Source organism: Pteropus alecto, unplaced genomic scaffold, assembly GCF_000325575.1.
Source record: "Pteropus alecto unplaced genomic scaffold, ASM32557v1 scaffold7, whole genome shotgun sequence".
In the NCBI taxonomy this organism is placed as follows: Eukaryota; Metazoa; Chordata; class Mammalia; order Chiroptera; family Pteropodidae; genus Pteropus; species Pteropus alecto.
The window spans coordinates 61,899,185-61,909,305 of record NW_006494614.1 but is presented as its reverse complement, the minus strand read 5'-3'; positions in this window follow the sequence as shown (position 1 = coordinate 61,909,305).

Below are 10,121 nucleotides of genomic sequence, written 5' to 3'. Positions count from 1 at the left end.
TCCTAAGCTGCTGAATCTGTGGCAATACATCCACTCAGATAGAAACATAAATAAAATGAATGGTTCTCTCCAGATTTCGTTGGATGAAGCAAGGAAATTCACAAGACTTTGAAGCCTGCCATCATAGGAAAATGGAAACTCTTGTTTCAGAGTATGCCAAAATGTCCTGTGACTACTAGATCAGTTCACTTCATTCGAATCCACCTCAGCCACACTCCAAGTGCTATAAGAAATTGGCAGTTTCACTTAGAAACCTTGCCTTCGACCCAATTTTACTGGCTCGAGCACAACAATAATGATATTCATGGCCACTGCTCTTGGGTGCCAGCTATACATCAAGCAGGTATCACTATTCATGGTCATCCTCAAAGTGTGGCAGCACCATTACACAGATAAGAAAACTGAGATGTAGAGAGCATGCCCAAGGTCACACAGCTAGGAAATACAGAACTCAGGCTTCCAAAGCTCTGGGCTTTCCCAGATCTCTCTCACTTCTGATTTCACTGACCGTTAATGACCTAGAGAGAATGGAGAGGGTCCCATACAATCGTCTTGAGAATGAGGCATGACATGGGCCCATGTTTATTCCAGTGACATGCAGTGCAAGTACGAAAATAAATGATGAGTGACAGGTGAGTGATGGGTTAACATTGGGTTCAGGAATGTTCCTGCCCTCATCCTAGAGTGGCAGCTCACTCTCAGAGAACTAGCCGCTGGGCAGATGGGAAAGAAGAAAGCACACTGGGAGAATGTGAGTCCATCCTCCACGTGTGGAGGTGATTAACCTGGCCAGCTTGGCCTTCAGGCAATGTTGGAATGAGCCTATGTGGTTATTTGAGGCCAGATTGTACCTGCCCAGCTGTAAGTTAATGATTGCAGAGCACCTACACAATCAAAAGATGATTCTAATGGAGTATGATGGCCACAGTCATTATGATAGTTAAAGGGTAACAACAACCCTATAATGATCCTTCCCTATCCAACCTTGCCACCTCATATAAAGCAGTAGGGTGGTCTAGGGGAAAGACATTTTGGGTCAGACAGATCCGGGTTGGAAGCCTGACACAACAGCATACCAGATGTGATGTCCTGCAAGTTATATAACTTCTTGGAGCCTCAGTCTACTCATTTGGAAACAAAACTGTAAATTTGTTTTGGCTTCCACACTCTGCACAGCCATGGGCTTCCGGAGAGGCTAGCTCCAGCCTCAGCAGACTTAGCCTGATTGGCCAAGGGCCATCATGATGACTCTATTCCTCGTCTATAGTTAGTTTAAGCATGGATATAGGATACAATCTGGCCAATGACCTGAGAAACTCAGGGAAAGATTTTGTTTTGTTGGTTTTGCCCCTAAAATTGATATGCAAAGAAAGATAATATTTCTTCTTTTGTTGCATGCTGGATGTGATGCCTGGAACAGCTGCAGACACTTGTGAACATGAGGACAGCCAGGCTAAGATCAAGGTTGATTCACAGGAGGACATAAGGTATAGACAGAAAGTGTCTTCAACAGTGTCCTTGAGCGAATGCATGAACCATCTCTGGAGCCTTCATTCCTGAGGACTTCTTGACAATGAGATTCCTTTTTGTTTAAGCCCCTTCGAGTTAGATTTTCTAGTATATGTAACCAAAACTATCCTGCCCGATGCAGGGTCGTGTTGAGAATTAAAGAAATAAAGCATCTACTATGATGTCTGGCACACAGCAGCTTTCTTTGCTGTGTGAGGTGATGGTATGAAAAACAAGGATAGAAACCACCATGATTTCTTCACTCGTGCATATACATTACGCTCCCCAGCTACAGATTTAAGCTCCTTAAGGAAGGCAGTGTCTTGGACCTCTTTGCTATGCTTCATGTCTGCTTAATAAATGCTTTGCTACTGACCCAGGGGTAAACAATGAGGTTTGCTCACTGTATCGGGTAACCATGGCCACAATAACACTGGCTGAGAAACTACCACAAAGCAGCAATTATTAATTTTGGTCACAGTGTACAAACATTCAGTTATAAGGTGAGTAAGTTCTGGGGTCGAATGTCCAGCATCATGACTATAGTTAATAATACTTGTGCACTTGTACCCTTGAAATATGCTAAGAGAGTACATTGTAAGTGTTCTCACCACACACGTATAAAAAAGGGTAATTGTGTGAAGTGAATGGAATGTTAATTAGCTTGATTATAATAATCACTTCACCATGTATACATATATCAAATCATGTTGTACACCTTAAGTATATATATATTTTTATTTGTCAATAATACCTCAAAATAAAGCTAGGGAGAAGTAAAAATTAAAAAATAAAAATAAATAAATGAAGTATTGACACATGCTACAACATGAATGAACCTTGAAAACATTATGCTAAGTTAAAGAAATCAGTGACAAAATACTATATAATGTACAATTCTATCTATATGAAATGTCTAGAACAGACAAATTCACAGAGATAGAAATGGACAAGTGGTTGCCTAGGGCTCGAGGTGCTGGAAAGAAATGGGGAGTGATGGTAATGGGTACAGAGCTTCTTTCTGGAGTGATGAAAATGTTCTAAAATTGATCATGGTGACAGTTGTACAACCCTTAATTCACTAAAAAATATTGAATTGCATACTTTGAATGGGTAAATTGTATGGTATGTGAATTCTATCTCAATAGAGCTGTTGTGAAAATTTCTATTTAAAAACAACAACAATTGAGTGGCTCCATAGTGTAGTGGTTAGCATGCCTGCTTTACACGCGGAAGGTCCTGGGTTCACGCCCCAGGTGGAGCCACAGACCATACTCTGGGTGTGCCAGGACCCAGGTGTGCCAGGCCCCCAAGGGCACCGGGGGCACCAGGCCCCGGGTGCATGCCACGAGTGTGTGGGAGACGCCCCGCCTGCAGAGATCCAGTTCTTAAGGGGAATCGGCAACATCCATAGGTCAGAGGTGGAAGTGTGGCGGGGGATTAAAAGAGCGGGGAGAGAAAAAACACAATCATTAATTCTCATACATCTACCGGTAGGCTAAAGGTCAGCTGATCTAGGCTGGGTTCAATAGGGCACCTCTAGACTCACGCATCTGGGGTTCTCCTGGAAACTGGCTGATCCAGGCTGGGCTCAGCTGGGATGGCTCTGCTCTACATGTCTCTCATTCTCCTCAGGACCAGCAGTCTAGTCTGAGCATGTTATCTCAGGAGAACAGCAAGGGTGTAAGAGAGTACGCATGATCACCAATCCCTTCTTCGGATCCTAGCCATTTTCTTTCCCCATCTTCTTTGTAGCATGAGTGGCCACTGAAAACAATATTAGCAAATGAGATGTAAGTAAAAATCATGAGAGCATTTCTCAGAAAGTGTTGCTTTTCCTCATACAAGGAACATCTACAGGTTTCATCCCTTCCTCCCTTTTTCCTGCATTGAATGCAGAATGTGATGCCTAGAGCTGTAGCAACCATATTGCTACCATAAGGAAAGTCCAAAAGAATCATGGGTGTTGTCCCTGACAGCACTGAGCATCATTACTGGAGCAGCACCGGCAACTGCTCATCTCTGGATTTCTTGTCATGTGAGAAAAATAAACCCCTATAGTTTAATACCATTGTTCAGTGTAGCCAAAGATATTTCTCACTAAAACCCAACAGCAACTACACAGGATAGTCTAGTGTCAAACGACAAAGCTAAAACAATTTAGTACCGAGTTTGATGTCCTTGATTCAAAGGTAAACCACAGATTGGGAGAATACAGAGCCTCACAAGCAGTGAGCACTCTTCCCGAGGGATTTTGAGCAAGAGAGCATTTTATAGAATGTTAGAAGAGGCAACACAGAAACATGGCACGGTTGCCTATGAGGTCAGGGATTTCTGTAGAAGGTCAGCAGGTCCTGCCTTCTGAGGTAAGCTAGGCAAAACTGAGTTGAGTTGGAGGGTTGTGATTGGTATATATTAGGTTACCCTTGACAGTTGTTTCCCATAAGTGCAAGCTGACTTAGGTTTACTTGTGACATGGGCCGGGCCACTGGGGCCACCTCCACTTTGTGGGTCCTGATATATGAATTCACTTTATCACTAGTATGCATACTACATGAGACACTGGAGGCAATGAGAAAGTCATACACTGCATTTCAATCCAAGTTTCATCAATCATGCATTCAACAAATCTGTATTGGTTGCCTTACATGGACTAGCCACTGTGAGCAAACAGACCTGACTCCTGCTCTCTGAGAGCTGCTAGTTAGCACGTTACATGGATAAAGTCATATCTAATGACAGAAGCATGGATGGATAGTGAATATAACACATTATTGCAAAATATTATCACATATGTAATACAGGAAAATTTGGTCCAACATATAGTTGACCAAAAACCTGAAGGTGTGTGAATCAAATCAATTATTTTCTGCACCAGCAATCAGCTCCCAACAGTCCCTTTACCTCTGTGAACTTTAGTTTCTTCATCTGCTAATTAAGAAATTAACCCACTCGACTATTAAGTTCTCTTCCAGCTCAAGTCTTTCTCATTTTGAGATCAACACAAGGAAATATGAACAATATTTTGGAAAAAAATTCCACTTTGCAAGCACTTAGGTAGAACTATAATTATATATAAAAAATAATAACTGATAGAAAAGATTTCCAGCTAATTGAAAAATTGCTGATGGAATGACCATCAGCACACATTTGATTTAAGTGCCTACTGTGTACAAGGCATTCATATAGAGCTCAAAACTCAAAGTGACAAAAAAGTATCCCTGCTCTCAAGAAGCTTAGAATTTAATTAAGCTGTCGGTACATGTGTATCAACAGGACTGACCTGCCACTGGGACATGCTGGCATGGCCTGACCATATTTTACAGCCAGGGATGCTTCTGATGGTTCTGTAGAGATGTCCTTGTGGAATGCTAGCCCTGCATAAAATAAACTAAGTCTCAGTGCCAAAAATCAAATGTGTGAAAGAATTACATGTGTGAATCATGGACCAGTGTTTTAAAAAATGTTGGCCACAGAAACTACTCTTCAAATAAAATCTTAAGCTGAAGCCAAACATATCACATATGAAAGCATACAAACTTACATACATATACATATATAGGCATATATGTGTATATATACATGTGTGTATATTATATATATGCACATATGTATATATACATATATACATATATATGAGCTGCTGTGGTTCAGATAGATGTGAGGGCAAAGGCCTCTACATGGTCAGGAAATCCAATGAGATAGGGTCACACAGTGGAGAAAACATGGATTTGTCCTTGCTGGCTGTCTACACAGGACAAGTGGCCTTTCTGAGCCTCAGTCTCTTCATCTATAAAAGGAGAAACAAGATGATGATGCAAAGTACCCAGCCTCTAATAGGCTTCAACGGCTATTGTTAACGGCTTGATACCAGGGTCCCTTATATCATGTTGAAGAAACTCGCTCTACAGTGACCCTTCTCACTCACAAGTTGTAACCCCAACCCAGCCTCAATCTTCAGCCATTCTGGATGGGACAGGGCAGCAGGATTTGGGATGAGGGCACTTTTGTTCTAGTCTAAGCTCTGCCAGTGTCTGTTCTCCTTCCCCGAGGCCTGATCACCTCCTTTGCCAGGTGAAGATAACGATCCATTGATTTCAAAGCATGTTGCAAGGGTTAAATGAGGCATAAAAGTGCTTTGTCTCCTGGTATTTCTGCCCGTCTTGCTTTTGGTGCCAGAACCCTTAACCCGGACTTGGCAGGAGGCACGGTGTGGTGCTAGCCTCAAAACCAAGCTCTGTCATTTGCTAGCTGTCTGTCATTTGGCAAGGGACTTACTGCTTTGTTGCCCATGCACAGAACCCACTGGATAAATGGCAGTGACCGTGATGATCTATTGCCATTATTGTTCTTTAATGCAGAAATGGTTTGAGCCAAGCTCAGGGGCGTGGGGGTGTCTGTGATATAAACACACACATATACACACACTAAGGAAAGGGGTACCCATTCGGCATCAAGAGCTCTTTCAAAGTCCAGGTGAGATGAGGCAGTTCTCACTCCCGCCTTGACTGTTTACAGTACTGAGACTTTTATGGGCTACATTTCCAGAACACGGGGATAAAGATGCTCCTAGAAATTATGACAGCCACTACTTTTTTGAGCATCTGCTAAGCACTTGCCAGGCATTATCACTTCTAACTCTCCAGACATCTTGTGAAGTAGATATCTTTATCTCCATTTTGCAGAGACGGGGTTGGAGAGGGGCGCACTGAGAGAAGGGGGTGAATTGCAAACTGGTTTGAGAGAGCTGGGATTAGAATCTGCTCACTCCAACTTTCAGAGCTCCTGCCCTTAACCTCTCTGGTCCGCCAGAGAGAAGATGGGATTGGGAAGAAGGATCCTATGGCTAGGAGAGTGTTTAGCAGTAGGCGGTCCAACCAACTTGAACAGACAAGTACTTTTCTTGTGCGATAAGCTTAGGTAAGCAGCTGGATAATGAAACTGGTGAGCCTAGGGGAGTCTCCGTGCTTGTCACTGCAAGGTAATAAGATAGCAGCCATGGGTTCCCTAAGACCGTGATCACATTGTGTTCAAAGAGGCTCTGACAGAGAGGGTGAAGAGGTGTGCCTGACACATTTCCCCTTCTATTTGAGAAGGAGAAGTTTTCAGGAAACCCAGGGCAGACTTACTTAGGTCTTACTGGCCAGAATTGGATCACGTGGTCACTCCTGGATACAAGGGAAGTGAGCGTGTAAAAATTTTGTTTCCCAGCCTTTGTAGTCCAAGACAGCAAGAGAAAACAGGTTGGGAGTGGCTTTCAGGTGGTTCGTTGGCAGTGCTGCACATTTGCCTAGCAGAGTCCATGCACTGGCTTCAGAGGCTGGATCAGTGTGCCTTAGGGCTGCTGTATCATCGTATCACAAACTGAGGGGCTTAAAACAACAAAAATGGATTCTCTCACAGTTCTGAAGGCCTGAATTCTGAAGTCAAGGTCTTGGTAGGGCTGCCTCTCTCTGAAGGCTCTAAGGCAGGATCCTTCCTGTCTCTTCCAGCTCTTGGTGGCCCCAGGTGTCACTTGGCTTGTAGCCACATCACTCCAGTCTGTCTCCATCCTCACATGGCCTTCTTCCAGTGTCTCCTCTTCTTAGAAGGACACCAGTCCTATTGAATTAGAACCCCGTCTCGCAAAGATTTTCCAAATAAGGCCACATTCATAGGTTCTGAGAGTTAGGACTTGAATACATCTTTTTGGGGGACACAATTCAACCTAATATAGACTGCATTAGCCCTTTGTCTTCTTCCGGAGGGAAGGTAAAGGGCCATGCTTGTTCACTTTAGAGGAATAAAGACCTCTTCCTCCAAAATCACCCCCCTACACACTTCCCGTGGCCTTGAGTCATCCTTGCCTGAGTTGGGGCTTTCTCAACCTCCTTCCTCACAACCCCTCCTCAAAACAAGAGTCCCAAAGCCCACCAGAGACAAAATGGTTTTTAAACCCTACACTGTGCTGCTCAGCACCAACCCTCACTCCCGCCCGAAACCTGGCCCTCACCATCCACGTGCTCCCTCAATGCTCAGGGCTCCCAAGGTCTTCTTTCCAGGCAGAGCCTCAGCTCCTCGCTGGCCCAGCCCTGGTGGTAGTTAACCACCCCCAGGTGACGCTCACATGCAAGCAGAGCTGAGTCCCTTCTCTAGCCCTCAGCTTTGTGATGGGTTGAGGAAATTACTGGGAGCCCTGCCCTAAGTCACGCAGCTTAACGACCACTGTATCAGGGAGAGGAGTACAATAAGCATTACACCTGAGGATCATAAGCCCACTGCTAACGTTTATTGAGCACCTGCTATAAGCCTGTTTTTCACACCTCCCATCTCTAACTATGAAGTAGAAGCTACTAGGATGTGGAAAGTGTCTTGCTAAGCGGACCAGAGCTGTGGTGTGTAAAAACCTTTGCTGCTTACTTCTCTTTGGCGGGGGGATGTAGTTTTCTGGGACATTACCACAAAAGGGAAATTGTGTTAAAAAGACTTCACCAAGATTCCTTCTAGCCCCTCATGAGAACCTATAAAACACCAGGATAAAATGTGGTTAGACTTACCTGGTTCCCTGGTCTTCCCTAGTTAACTGGTAAACCACAAGGGACATGTATTTGATTTCCATCAACCTCTGAAGTCACTGAGGATATCTCAGCCCCAGTTCATTTTGGTATCTTTATGTCTTGCACGGGGACCAGAAGTTCTCAGACTGAAGAGATGTCCACGTGAATGGAGGTGCAATAGGAAGAAGAAATGGAATTGCTCAATCTCAAATCTTCGTTTCTCCCCCATCATTTTTAGTGTTCCCACCTCTAGAACTTCACTAAGAGCAGAGGTATGTTAATTTCTACTGCTACATCACATGTTAGCACAATCTTTGTGACTTAAAACAATACCTATTGACCATCTGACAAGTGCAAGCCAGAAATCTGAACAGGTTCCATCGGGTTCTCTGCTCAGGTCTCAGGTGAAATGGAGGTGTCGCCCGGCTGGGCTCTAGTCTTTCAGAGAATCTGCTTCCAAGTTCATTCAGGTTGTGGCAGAATCTACTTCCTTGAAGCTGTAGGTCCGAGGTCCCCACGTCTGTGTGGGCTGTAGGCCAAGGCCACTCTTTGCTCCTGGAAGCCATCCACATTCCTTCCCACATGGCCCTGTCTGTCTTCAAAGCAGCAATGGTGTGTCATGTCCTTCTGACTCTTCTAACATTTGACTCCCCTTCTGCCACCAGCCAGAGAAAACTCTCTGCTTTTCAAAGTTTCACCTGATTGGGTCAGGCCCACCCAGATAATCTCCATGTCTTAAGGTCACCTGACCTCAGACTTTACATTTGCAAAATCTCCTCACAGCACCACCTAGATTAGTGTTTGGATCACGAGGGGCCAGGAATTCTAGGGGTCAGCCTTAGAATTCTGCCTACTATGGGAGGTCTTACAGGGGATTAGCTGCAAAGACAGCCCTCCTCTGAACCTCTGGGCATGGGAGGTACCCTCTTTCTCCTTTTTGGTACAAAATGGGCCCCTTTTTGGCACAGAGGAGTTTGTAGGAATTTACCCCTTACACTGAAGGAATAAACATAACAGAGTCCTAGCCTCCAATAGGAAACCCAAATATTCATATTGAACAAATCTGTCTTCAGTAAGGCTGTAGGATAGGCCATCTATTAGTTCAGACTTAGAAGAACTGGCCATTGGATTTCCTCTTCCTTTTTTTCTGAACATTTTAAAGTGAAGAGCTGTCAATGCTTTTCAAAACTGATTCTCAGAGTGTAGTGAGTTTCCCAATACAGCAGAGTCTTCATCACTAGACAAAGACAATTTCAACAGCGACATAAGATATCTACGGAGGGTCCCCAAGCTCCCAGCATGCAGGCCATAGGGATTCCAGGCAGTTCTGCTTTTCTCTCATGTACTGGGGTGAGTAATGTCTCTCCCAAATTCATGTCTACTTGGAACCCATGAATGTGACCTTATTTGGGAACAAGGTCTTTGCACATGTAATCAAGTTAAATGAGGGCATACTGAACTAGGGTTGGACCCTAACTCCAATGACCGGTGTCCTTATGAGAAGAGGGAAAGTTAAACACAGACACACACAGAACACCAAATGAAGATGGAGACAGAGATGGAAGTGATGCAGCTACAAGCCAAGGAAGCCAAGGATTGCTGGTAGCCATCAGAAACTGGGAGAGTCCTAGAACAGACTCTCTCTCAGAGCTCTCAGAAGAAACTGATCCTGCTGACACTTTGATTTCAAATTTTTAGCCTCTAGACCTGAGAGAATAAATTTTCTGTTTTAAGCTACCAAGTTTGTGATAATTTGTTTATTGCAGCCCTAGGAAACTAATACACTCACTATGTGAATATGCTTTTTAAATTTAATCTCTGGTTGACCACAGACCTCACCACTCCCTATTTTATTATACCATCTAGCTTCACTCGTTTACTCTCTGCCTAGCTCTTTAAAGGATTTTCATTTGCAACCTCTGGTTTAATTAATACATTTAATAAAAATGCGTTTCAAAAGCAAATACTTCATCTTTTACATGAGGGTAAACTGCAAGTGGATGAGGAATCTAAATATGAAAACAAAAACCATATACATAATAGAAGAAAACATGGGTTAATTTATTAAACTTGGGT